The 12,878-nt window shown below is 46.6% G+C and overlaps 1 protein-coding gene across 2 annotated transcripts in view; it reads left to right on the top strand.

Moving 5' to 3' along the window:
- The first annotated feature begins 421 nt into the window (after positions 1-421).
- SPATS2L (spermatogenesis associated serine rich 2 like) overlaps positions 422-12,878 on the top strand; it is a 143,392-nt gene continuing 130,935 nt past the window's right edge. For both annotated transcript variants that reach the window (XM_078680497.1, XM_078680496.1), the window contains exons 1-2: positions 422-657; positions 1,209-1,301. The gene's annotated coding sequence lies outside the window, so the exon portion shown is untranslated. The remainder of the gene's footprint in view (positions 658-1,208; positions 1,302-12,878) is intronic.

Genomic DNA, 12,878 nt, shown 5'->3' with positions numbered 1-12,878 from the left:
ACCAATAGCTTTCGCATAGGCAAGACCTATTGTCCATTGACGTAACTTGTACATCCATGAGCAGACTGGGATTCCTGTGTGCTTCATCATATCTTGAGACACTTATCGATGGCCCTTTTCTTGTCTTACTGAAAGTTAGGGCTGGGTTGCCCACCCATTAACACGATTATGATGTGTTAACATATTTGAGCTGTTTCTTGCTCATTTTTTAAAATATTTTGTACCATTTCATCTTTTTAATATTTCTAGCTTTTTTCTGATGCTTTTAAGATGAACAGTGTTTTCTTGCTTGATTTTTATTATTCTAATTGTCATGATTTAAAAAAACCAAATAATAATAATAATAATGACCTATTGTCTCTTCCAGTACTAGTTTTGTTTCTCTGACTGCGCGAGTGCCGGTGGGGGAGGGACTCGGCGCACTCTGGGAAGCTGCTGCTGCAGAGGTTAACCGTGCAGCCCTGTTCCCCGTCTGCCGCGTCAGTCGCTTCTGCTCTACCAGTAGGCTTGGACTCTAGGCGCCCTCTCCAGCCACGCAGACTCAGCACCGAGCTCCCTTTCCCAGTGCCACGCGTGAGTAGTGGAGCCGGCGTGGCACACCTGGAGCACGGCGGCGAGGGGGCATTCGAGGAGGGCCAGGGAGGAGACAGCCAGCGGGTGAGTGAGAGAGCCAGCCCTGTGCGTGAGATCACGGCTGCGCGGGTGGAGCACCCCCGGCGCTGCCACTGGTACGGCAGGATGCAAAGCGCTCGGAGTGCCAGTCAGCTGTGAAGGTTCGCCCACTCCTGCCCTGCTCACTGCGCCTTGCTCTTCCCTGCACCCCTTTGGATCTGCAGGTATTTCAATGTAAAAAAGCAAGAATGGGAGAGCCCCTCGAACTAAACTCGGGGCAACTTGACACCTCTGGCACAAACAACACAGATCTTTGGGCTAAAAGGGACTCCCGCGTTGTTTATTTTGTCTCTGCAAGAATACACGTACAGCTTTCGACCAACAATTCTGCGACGAGCCTGCTGTTTCTATAATATTTTTCTGATTTTTGTTTGTTTTCATCTTTTAATACATTTCGACTTTTGCAAAACTCATCCAATTTTGAGCGATGTACGGGGGCGAGGGATGTGGCAGAGAGAAAAGAATAATTCTTCCAGGATGACATAATACACTTTGTGTAAGGGAGCCAGAGTTTTAATTCAAATCTGTTTCCACAGCTGACGCTGCCTGCAGCCGCTAGAAAGCCGCCTTCGGTCAAGGTGTGGCAAGAAACTATAGCAAGAGAGCCCCGCGGCATACATCACTCTTACGTAAGTTATTCATCGGGAGCCAAATGTTAAACGTTTACATTACATGTGCAGATGTGCTCAGTAACAGTTATAACAGAGTCGCTAGTCTGAGGTAAGCCTCTCAACAGACATTGCACATCTGGTTTCAATTACCCCGTGGCTTGGATATCCCGCAGCTCTGATTTGGTTTTGAGCCACGCTGCACAGAGCCTGCAACAGCAAGAATTTGAGGCATCTCGCTTCATTCTCCGGGTTTGTTTTTTGGTTACGTCTGAATTTCCCCCTGATGCCCGGGGATCCCAGTTTCGGCGGATGTGGAAACATGCACGCGCGCAGCTGAGGTTCTCTGGGCCCGTGCCTGGCCTCTCAGGAATGTTAAGAATGTTTTCACGCCAAGCCCCGAGGCTGCAGAAATCCCCAACCACAGTTTACCAGGGTCAGCGAGTACCTCTCGCTGCAGCGGGGTTATACTAGGACTGCGATTATGAAGAAAAAAATCAGATAGGCCGTGATTCAAAGAAAAATAGTCATCCGAAGAGGTTCAGTTCCTCTTTACACAAAAATCCCCAAGGCATATGTTAGTCCTGTACATGGGCAACCAAGCTAAATTTAGGTGTACAGATTGCATGCTTTTCGATTGCAAATTCACGTTTCTAATTCATTAAATTTTAATTTGCCTTCGTTAATCATAGTAACTCGCACATAATATTCAGGCAGCTTTGTGTAAAGCTACTTCCAGGGCAAGGTGGGGTTCCAGTGCAGGAAATGGATTTAGGTGCGATGTAGGAAAAAGAGTTTCTCCACAGTGATTAATATTTTACACACAGGAAAAAAGTTAGCATGTGCAAAATCCGTGTTGCGAGCTTGTACATGTCATTGTACTTAACATACATTTACGCATGTTCGAATTCTTACATGTGTGAGTTCTCATAGAAAAAAGCAATTGTTGTAGCTTTCAAGAAGTACTTGTGGAATTCGTTGGACATTTCCCTAAAATTCGGAGGCACATTTATCAAAGAGTTGTGCCGCCTTTGCACTACGCAATGGGGAGCGAGAGCCGTACAACTCTTAAGTTGGACCAGCATACCTCAACAAACGTCTCACCTTCTACACCCCGCACTGCCAGCTTCGCTCCGCCGACCTCGTCCTCGCCACCGTCCCACACATCCACAGGACCTCCACCGGCAGCCGATCCTTCTCCCACCTCGCTGCCAAGACATGGAACACCTCCCCCACACAGCTGCGACAGACCCAGGACCTGCTAACCTTCAGGAGACTTCTTAAGACCTGGCTATTCGAACAGTAGCTGCACCCCCCACCCCGCTCAGCGCCTTGAGACCCTCACGGGTGATTAGGCCACCTTGCCTGGATCTGTGTGGCTTGATAAATTTAGAGTAATGCAATGCAGAACAAATCGCTGCATTTCGTTACTATGCTTCAGGGAGGCATTCCATGGGTGGGGCATAGGTGTTCCCATGCATCCAACAAAGGTTTTTTTCACATTCCCAGATGTACCATTACTGGTAGACGGGAAACGTCCTTTACCACACAACCATTACATCGCGTAATGGTTACATCGTTGTTTTCACAACGCAAGTCGTTACATCGACTTGCACTGGAGGGCGATCTAGACTAAGTAATAGTGTGAATTACTATTCCAACACCTTTCCTACTGTACGTAGTCTGGAGTTGAAATAGTAATTCATACTATTCCTAAGTCCAGCGCCCTCCAAAGCAAGTCGATGTAACGACTTGCGTTGTCAAAAACCGCGATGTGAAATACCGTGTCCTGGTAGACCCCGGAATGCATCAAAATGCTACAAATTCCCAGGGGAGGAATAACAAGATTAAATATCTTTATTTCTCCTCATTTTGTTTTCCTCTTTCTATGTGTGCTCTATTCTGTAGCATGCATAAGAAATGGAAAATGGCTCAGGGCGTCCCTTCCTGTACAAAAACAACCCTTCTTACAATGCAGGCCCCCTCACACCATGGTGCAACAGTGCCTGCATTGGTGCTAGGCAGCACATTGTGCGCCACTGCCGGGGAATGACAGGAATGCGCCGTATAATGTTAAGTACAGCACACTGGTACCATTTCCCTGTCAAGCAGCAGGGAGCAAGGTAGCTGGCTGCGCTGCGTGATTATTTGATAATTATGCACACCTGAATGTAAGCGCTGCATAGGTGTAGTACAGATGTAGATTCATAATTTTTTTTGACAGCTGGTCTGTTACCATTTAAATCTAAGTCAATAATAATTTGTGAATGCATTAAAATCCATAAGCAGGCATGTTATAAACATATTACTGTGGGGGTACATATACACAGGGACCTTCACTTTTTATCTTTTTTCTGTACCTGGAAAAAACTATTCCAGGTGGAGAAGTGCCTTCCGCCACACCCTTGTGGAATCTGAGTGTGTGTCTCCCTTAGCCCAGCCTTTTATTTGGCCAAGTGTAGGTGTAAAGATGGGGGTTTAAGCACATTGGGAAGGCTTGTGATTATCTACAAAATTAAGACTGGGTAGGTGCTCACTACCTTATAGGCACATTTATGACTTGGAGTGAGAGATGCTGTACTGTGAATTTTGGACGGTCATAATTCTATGTATGGGTGTAAATGTCTGCAGATTCTCGTCCTAGTAATCGAGGTCTGCCATTTTCTACTGCTCATGTCGCTTATACACATCTAAAAAAAACTGATGTGTGCACAAACTTTTGTGGGGCTTGCACTACAAGAGGACTGCTGTAGGTTTCTCTGAATGGGCGCAATTGCTGTTGCTGAGGGTTCTTGCAAAGCATCAGTGAAACAGTGACATGGTGTCTTTATGGCGTCGTGGCACTTTGCAAAATACCAACACCAATAATTTCGATGCTGGAGCAGTCAGAATTAGTTAGCTGCGGTCGGAGGGTAGAATTCCATTTTAAAAGCAAACCCACTCTATAAAGACATTTAAAGCCCGTGGCTCACTTTACAATTCTAATTTGCAAATGGCCCTCTGAATAAGCTCTGTATTAGGCGTCCTGATTTTCTCCCTTGACGGCTGTTACAAAATAGCAGAGAAGGTAGCACCATTGAGCCTAAAGGGTTACTTGTGGGAAAGAAAAGGTCACAGACAAAGAATGGATTTAAGGTCCCAGCTGGGCAGCAGGCGGCACAGCATGCGAGAACAGAGGGGAGGAGGGAACATGCCTCAACAGCTCAGAGCTAATAAAAATTCGAATTAAGTGAGAACAGGAAGGAAATAGATTTGACAACGCCAATTGGTTTGGCGCTGAATGCTGGCCTTTTGGTTTTGTTTTTCTATGCGTTTTGTAAAATGTTATTGTCTGAAGCGCTGCCACGCCATCACTAATATATTAAAAAACAAGCATTGGCCCTGCAAACAGGTCTCGGCTATGCAGGAACTACTGGCTTTGCCAATATTTTTTTAGCCATGTTGTACACCCGCGTGGCTTCTGTTCATCATGGCTAAAAGTTAGTGATGTCGAGTAGAATGGCGTAGAGTGGCATAGAGTGGAGTCAAGTCGTAGAGTGGAGTGGTGTAGAGTATCAAAGAGTGGAGTAGAGTTTTGTGGAGAGGCGTGGGGTGGCACAGAGTGGAGTGTTGTGGAGTGCTATAGAGCTAAGTGTTGTAGAGTGAAGTGTTGTGGTGTGTCATAGAGTGGAATAACATAGAGTGAAGTGCAGTGTCACTGAGTAGAGTGGGGTGTCATGAAGTAGAGTGATGTAGAGTGGAGTGGTGCGGAGTGGAGGGGTATAGAGTGGAGGGGTGTAGAATGGAGTAGAGATCATAAGTTGGAGTGGTGTAGAGCGGAGTAGAGTGTCATACAGAGAAGCTCGTAAAATGTAGTAAAGTGGAGGGACGTAGAGGGAGTTGATTGGCATAGAGTGGCATAGACTGTAGTAGAGTGAAGGGACGTAGAGTGGAGTAGAGTGTCATAGAGTAGAGTTGATTAAAGTAGAATAGAGTGTCATAGAGTGGACTAGAGTGTTGTAGCATGGAATGACGTGGCATACGGAGGTGTAGAATCTAGTATAGTGGAATATAGTTGCCGAGAGTTAAGTGGCATAGATTATTGTAAAGTGGAGTAGCATAAAGTGGTGCAGAGTGAAGTGGGGTAGAGCATCATAGAGAGGAGCGACATAGAGTGGAGAGGCGTAGAATGGAGACGCGTAGAGTGGAATAACTTGGAGTAAAATGGCTTGGAGTGGCGTAGATTGTCGTGGAGTGGGGTAGAGTGGAGTGGCGTAGGGAGGAGTAGAGTAGCCTAGAGTGAAGTGGTGTAGAGGGCCATAGAGTGGAGTGGCGTAGAGTGGAGTGCTATAGAGTGGAGCAAAGTGGAGTACAATGTTGTAGAGTGTAATGAATTAGAGTGTCAGAGTGGAGTAGAGTGTTTTAGAGAAGAGTGACATAGAGTGGAGTCTAGGGGAAGGGAGTAGAATGTCACAGAATAAAGTGTCGTAGAGTGGAGTCTCATAGAGTGGGGTGGCATACACTACAGTCCCGTGGAGTGGCAAAGAGTGGAGAAGCGGAGAGTGGAGTAAAGTGGTGTAGAGTGGCGTAGAGTTGAGTAGAATGTAGTTTGAGTGGTATAGAGTGGCGTAGGATTGAGTAGGGTAGAGTGGTGTATAGTAGAGTGGTGTAGATAGGCGTAGAGTGGCGTAGAGTGGAGTGGCAGAATGGAGTGGCATAGAGTGGAGTAGACTGGCATAGAGTGGAGTAGAGTGGTGTGGAGTAGAGTGGTGTAGAGTAGAGTGGAGTAGAGTAGGATGGAGTGGAATAGAATGGCATAGAGTAGTGTAGAGTGGAGTGGTGTGGAGTGGGGTGGCATGGAGTGGAGTAGAATGCCATAGAGTGAAGTGGGGAAGAGTGGAGTATGCATGGTGTGATAGCTCACTGCCATTACAGATCGCACATCATCAATTAAAATTACCAGTACATATACAAAGACATACAGTTTTATACAGCGCACAAACAATAATGCTGGCATTACAGACAACACATTTTCACTTGAAATTGCCATTACATTTGCACAGACATACAGTTTTACTGATAAAATTATACAGCCCAGAAAAATAATGTGTGGAAATGGCATCACCTAGTGTACTGATTTGTTTTGATCATATTAAATATTTGTTTCCACCACACTTCAGAAGTATAAAAAATGTGCTTCATTTGTGCTTTCCTAAATCTGATATATTCTGAAATATTTGCACAGTTCATTTAGAGACATTTACATTTTGTTGAGTGCTAAAAATGCCTTTCCTTTCATACCCCAGGATTATCATATAAATCCTCTTACTTTCAAGTCAAAGAAAGAAAAATGAATTCCAATCTCCCTTGGAAGACTGAACCTGACATTTGACCTCTGTTTTTGAATGCACAGCAAGTGTGAAAAGATAGGGGGAAATTCAAAGAGCTGTTTATAGAAGACAAGCACTTGTGGGAGAATACAAGGAGCAAGTCAGAGAGGTTGTAAACAGGCTATGGTCCACAGGAGGGACAAAGACATGCTGGACAGCCTAAAACAAATAAAGCCAGCAAATAGAAAGTAAGCAAATGTAAGTTACAAACCACAAAGCCAATGGTAATCTATGGGCTGAATGCATTCCCAGGTCACATTTAAGAATTTCCCCAAGTCTTTAGCAATCGAACAGCTGTGGTGTCTTATAGGCTTCAACCTAAAATGGCTAAAAGCAAAACAAAACTTAGGTTGAAAAAAAGACTAATTGATTTCAGGGGCTCTTCCTTCCATTTTGAAATGCCTTGATCCATATACCACAGACGAGGAAATTATTTTTAACTTCGGGAGGATTATTAAAGCCATAAATCATGCTTTATGGATAGAACTTAAACATAAATCCAAGCCGAAAAAGGGATGGTTCAATCACGAATGTACGGCCACCTACCAAGACCTAAAAATTGCATTAAGGAAAGCGGTCAGGATCCCACTCGAAATAAGAACCCTTAGGAAAAAATACAACATTGCCCTAAAGAATAGAAAAAAAGAGCTAAAGTCGCTTCTCTGGGCTCAACTGCACGAAAGCTGTGCTCTTAAAAATTCTACTGCCTTCTGGCAAGTTATTAAGTCTCCCTTTTTAGCAAATAATACAGATCTACCCAAAATAGACATTGTGATAGAGGAAAAGGACTGGGTTCAGCATTTCTCCAAGATCTTTAAGATCAACTTAGAGGATCCTACCTCCCTTGAATATCCCACCCAGAATACTACACTTACTGACAAACCTGAAAACCCTTTCCCCATTGATTTTCAGTTCTCAATGAAACAAGTCGATCTGGCCCTATGTGCAAGTAAAAGTGGTAAGGCACCGGGCCCCGACGGCGTCCCTATTGATTTCTTTAAAGCACAGACGGCCATTTGGATCCCCCTATTAACTAGAGTATTGAACGCAACATGCTCTATAGGTCTACTGGCCTCATGGTCTAAATCTATACTTGTTCCAATCTTTAAAAAGGGAGATAGGGGGTCGGTAACCTGCTACCGTCCTATCTCACTCCTGGACTCGCTGGGAAAGGTGGCAGGTCGCCTTATACTCAAGCGATTACAGGACTGGGCGGACGATGGCAGGATTATCTCGGACCTCCAGTACGGGTTCCGCCAAGGGTTGGGGACCATATAGCAGGCCCTGAATTTGACACTACTAATAGACAAATATGTCAATGTCAAAAGGGGTGACATGTACATGGTCTATGTGGACTTATCGTCCGCTTTCGATTGTGTTTCTCATTCAAAACTCTGGACCCTGTTGGGCGACATGTGTGTACCATCAAACCTGATCAAGTTCCTGAGGGAACTCTACTCAAATGCCACAGCCAGGGTTCGCTATGGTGTGCGGGGGGAGTTAACGGGGGAATTTGCAGTGGAAAAAGGAGTTAGGCAAGGCTGTGTCCTGGCTCCCCTCCTCTTCATTCTATATACTAATGGTTTGGAGGGTGCGATGATCAGGGGATGCCAGGACCTTCCTACGGCAAACGGCCGACCAATACCTGCGCTCCTCTACGCAGATGACGCCGTCATTTTAGCCCGTACCCCCCAAGAACTCCAAAAGAGTGTGGACAGATACTCCACCTTTATGGCAGGTCTTGACCTGAAAACCAACACCAGCAAAACTTTCGTCATGAGGGCAGGCACGGACATAAACGAAAAAATGAGAGACATCTGCCTATATGACCAAAAACTAGCGACCACACAAAACTATTCTTACTTGGGCATAGCAATAGATAACAAACTAGCCTGGAAAACTGCTATAGAAACTAGAAAACTACTCTTCTTAAGAACTACAGCAGCTCTTGTTAATTTTTCCAGAAAGTTGGGTAAGAGACCTCCCCTCGAACTAGTCAATAATTACAATGCTACATGCCTATCCGTGGCCCTTTACGGAGCCGGGCTCTAGGGTTTTGTGTCTACAGCTGAAATTCAGAAAGTGGAAAATTCCTTCCTGAGATACCTTAAGGAGTACGGGCACCATGGCCTGCCACATGGAGCTGGGCCTGCCATACGTAGCTGACTTAGCGAAGGCTTAACCAATACTATTATGGCAAAGAATTTGGAGCTCCGATAAAGCTACTCTTACCCAGTCTATCCTTACAGATTGTCTAGCGTTGGACAATGCCCACAATTCTAGGTGGTTGTGCTACATTAAGAAGTTCCTGCAAGACCTGGGATGGGAGAGGTACTACTACGACCCCTCCTCAATGACTGAAGTTTCAAGAAAGGCACTAAAAACGAAATGTTTAGCCCACTTAGAGGAACTGAGACTAACGAAAGAGGCTACGAAATCATCAGTAGAACTCACTCTGTTAATACAAACGACAGCCTCTATTCAACCATACCTTACATTTAACAATACAAGTTACGAGAGGTATCTCCTGGTAAGGTTCAGGCTGAAAGTCTTTCATCGTTTGGTCACATTCCCCACCCGAAACAACTGGGCTTAAGACCTTTCGCCGTGTCCTTGCGACAACTCCTCTTAACAATCGACCATACATACCACCCTCTTTTGTAAATTTTTCCACGGTTTTAGGAAAAGGTGGCTGGTTCCACTGCTACAGCACAGTGGCGTCACTAGGGGGGTGCGGGGGGTGCGGACCGCACCGGGTGACACCCTCACATGGGGGTGACACCATCTGGTTGCGCCCCCCCCCCCAGCAGGCCTCTGTACATGGCACCCCCGCACCGCACCCGAAGGCCTCGGAGAGACTCGATCCGCTTTAAAAACAAAAGCGAACAGAGATATTTTCTCACCTATTCGAATTAAAATGTTCTCATTAGTTAAAGTTTGAAAAGTGTAGTAATGAGGGGCCCCGCCATTTATATGGAAAAAGACACAGTGCTAAAGAGGGGGGGGGGCGGGTATTAACCGCTTGGAAATTAGCTTTTACTTTAGCTGTTTCATATCGTTAAATTCTCACGTCTACAAACTCGCTGGTGCCTTGTACACAGATTTCTTTTTGCATTTTGAAAAGCTTTAAAAGAGAAACCACATGAAAGCGGCAGAGAGTGTAAAAGGGGGGGGGTCCTCCTAGACTAGATGGAGTAAGAAGACAGAGAGAGAGAGAGAGAGAGTTAGAGTGAGAAAGACAGAGTGAGTGGGAGCTAGAGTGAGAAAGACAGAGAGAGAGGGAGCTAGAGGGAGTAAGACAGAGAGAGGGAGACAGAGGTAGCTAGAGGAAGTAAGACGGAGAGAGAGAGAGGGAGCTAGACAGAGAGAGGGAGCTAGAGGGAGTACGATAGAGAGAGAGGGAGCTAGAGGGAGCAAGACAGAGAGAGAGGCAGCAAGACAGAGAGAGAGGGAGCTAGAGGGAATAAGAGAGAGGGAGCTAGAGGGAGCAAGACAGAGAGAGAGGGCGCTAGAGGGAGTAAGACAGAGAGAGAGGGAGCTAGAGGGAGTAAGACAGAGAGAGAGGGAGACAGAGGGAGCTAGAGGGAGTAAGACAGAGAGAGAGAGGGAGCTAGACAGAGACAGAGGGAGCTAGAGGGAGTAAGACAGAGCGAGAGGGAGCTCAAGGGAGCTAGACAGAGAGAGGGAGCTAGAGGGAGTAAGACAGAGAGAGAGGGAGCTAGAGGGAGCTAGACAGAGAGAGGGAGCTAGAGGGAGTAAGACAGAGAGAGAGAGGGAGTCAGAGGGAGCTAGAGGGAGCAAGACAGAGAGAGAGGGAGCTAGACAGAGAGAGCGAGCTAGAGGGAGTAAGATAGAGAGAGAGGGAGCTAAAGGGAGTAAGACAGAGAGAGAGGGAGCTAGAGGGAGTAAGATCGAGAGAGGGAGCTAGAGGGAGGAAGACAGAGAGAGGAGCTAGAGGGAGTACGACAGAGAGAGAGGGAGCTAGAGGGAGTAAGACAGAGAGAGAGGGAGCTAGAGGGAGTAAGGCCGAGAGAGAGGGAGACAGAGGGAGCTAGAGAGAGGGAGCTAGAGGGAGCTAGACAGAGAGAGGGAGCTAGAGGGAGTAAGACAGAGAGAGAGGGAGCTAGAGAGAGTAAGACAGCGAGAGAGGGAGCTAGACAGAGAGAGGGAGCTAGAGGGAGTAAGATAGAGAGAGAGGGAGCTACAGGGAGCTAGAGCGAGCAAGACAGAGAGAGAGGGAGCTAGAGGGAGTAAGAGAGAGTGAGGGAGCTAGAGGGAGTAAGACAGAGAGAGAGGGAGCTAGGCGGAGCAAGACAGATAGAGAGGGAGCTAGAGGGAGCAAGACAGAGAGGGAGCTAGAAGGAGTAAGAGAGAGGGAGCTAGAGGGAGTAAGACAGAGAGAGAGGGAGCTATAGGGAGTAAGACAGAGAGAGAGGGAGCTAGAGGGAGTAAGACAGAGAGGTAGACAGAGGGAGTAAGACAGGGAGAGAGGGAGCTAGACAGAGAGAGGGAGCTAGAGGGATTAAGATAGAGAGGGAGCAAGACAGAGGGAGAGGGAGCTAGAGGAAGTAAGAGAGATAGAGGGAGCTAGAGGGAGCTAGACAGAGAGATGGGGCTAGAGGGAGTAAGACAGAGAGAGAGGGAGCTAGAGGGAGTAAGACAGAGAGAGGGAGACAGAGGGAGCTAGGGGGAGCAAGACAGAGAGAGAGGGAGTAAGACAGAGAGAGAGTGAGCTAGAGGGCTCTTGACAGAGAGAGGGAGCTAGAGAGAGTAAGACAGAGAGAGGGAGCTAGAGGGAGTAAGACAGAGAGAGAGAGAGAGAGAGAGAGAGAGGGAGCAAGAGGGAGTAAGACAGAGAGAGAGGGCGCTAGAAGGAGTAAGAGAGGGAGAGAGGGAGCTAGAGGGAGCAAGACAGAGAGAGGGAGCTAGAGGGAGTAAGACAGAGAGAGAGGGAGCTAGAGGGAGTAAGGCAGAGAGAGAGGGGGCTAGAGGGAGTAAGACAGAGAGAGAGGGAGCTAGGCGGAGCAAGACAGATAGAGAGGGAGCTAGAGGGAGCAAGACAGAGAGGGAGCTAGAGGGAGTAAGAGAGAGGGAGCTAGAGGGAGTAAGACAGAGAGAGAGGGAGCTATAGGGAGTAAGACAGAGAGAGAGAGGGAGCTAGAGGGAGTAAGACAGAGAGGTAGACAGAGGGAGTAAGACAGGGAGAGAGGGAGCTAGACAGAGAGAGGGAGCTAGAGGGATTAAGATAGAGAGAGAGGGAGCAAGACAGAGGGAGAGGGAGCTAGAGGAAGTAAGAGAGAGAGAGGGAGCTAGAGGGAGCTAGACAGAGAGATGGGGCTAGAGGGAGTAAGACAGAGAGAGAGGGAGCTAGAGAGAGTAAGACAGAGAGAGGGAGCTAGAGGGAGTAAGACAGAGAGAGAGAGAGAGAGAGAGAGGGAGCAAGAGGGAGTAAGACAGAGAGAGAGGGCGCTAGAAGGAGTAAGAGAGGGAGAGAGGGAGCTAGAGGGAGCAAGACAGAGAGAGGGAGCTAGAGGGAGTAAGACAGAGAGAGAGGGAGCTAGAGGGAGTAAGGCAGAGAGAGAGGGAGCTAGAGGGAGTAAGACAGAGAGAGAGGGAGCTAGAGGGAGTAAGACAGAGAGAGGGAGCTAGACAGAGAGAGGGAGCTAGAGGGAGTAAGACAGTACCTAGCACCGTACATTTCCGACAGAGGTGGTCCATGCGGTAAGTCGTGAGGGGGTGACACCATGAGTTACCCGCACCGGGTGACACCAACCCCAGTGACGCCACTGCTACAGCAAACTGGCTATAGACAATGTCGCCTAGCCTTTCTTTTTTTGCAGCACTTGGAGGGAGAGAAGATAACTTATTTTGTCGTGAATTTCCTTAAATGTACTGTTAGACATAGAGCGTTTTTAAATTAATTATTTGTCTTTTAATAATGAGAGTCATCCTATGAATTTTTAGTGAACTTTTAAAACTATTTATTAGGTTTTGACAAAACTAAAAGTAAGAAGATATAGGCATAGTTTTTCATGCTGAGTTTATAAGTGACAAAGAAATGTTTTTCTATTTCCAATTGAGCTACATATCTGTGAGACCAGGTTTGCCTCTTTTTATCTGTACATATTGAATTTTTTCTAAACCAAATGTATTGTAATTTGATTGTTGTTCGCTTTTTATGATTTATATTTTAAATCGAAATAAAGCTCAATTGAATTGACTAATTGAC

The sequence above is a fragment of the Lissotriton helveticus genome, chromosome 3_1 (assembly GCF_964261635.1).
Source record: "Lissotriton helveticus chromosome 3_1, aLisHel1.1, whole genome shotgun sequence".
NCBI classification, from domain to species: Eukaryota; Metazoa; Chordata; class Amphibia; order Caudata; family Salamandridae; genus Lissotriton; species Lissotriton helveticus.
Note: the sequence above shows the minus strand (reverse complement) of the source record. Positions and strands in the feature narration are given on the sequence as shown.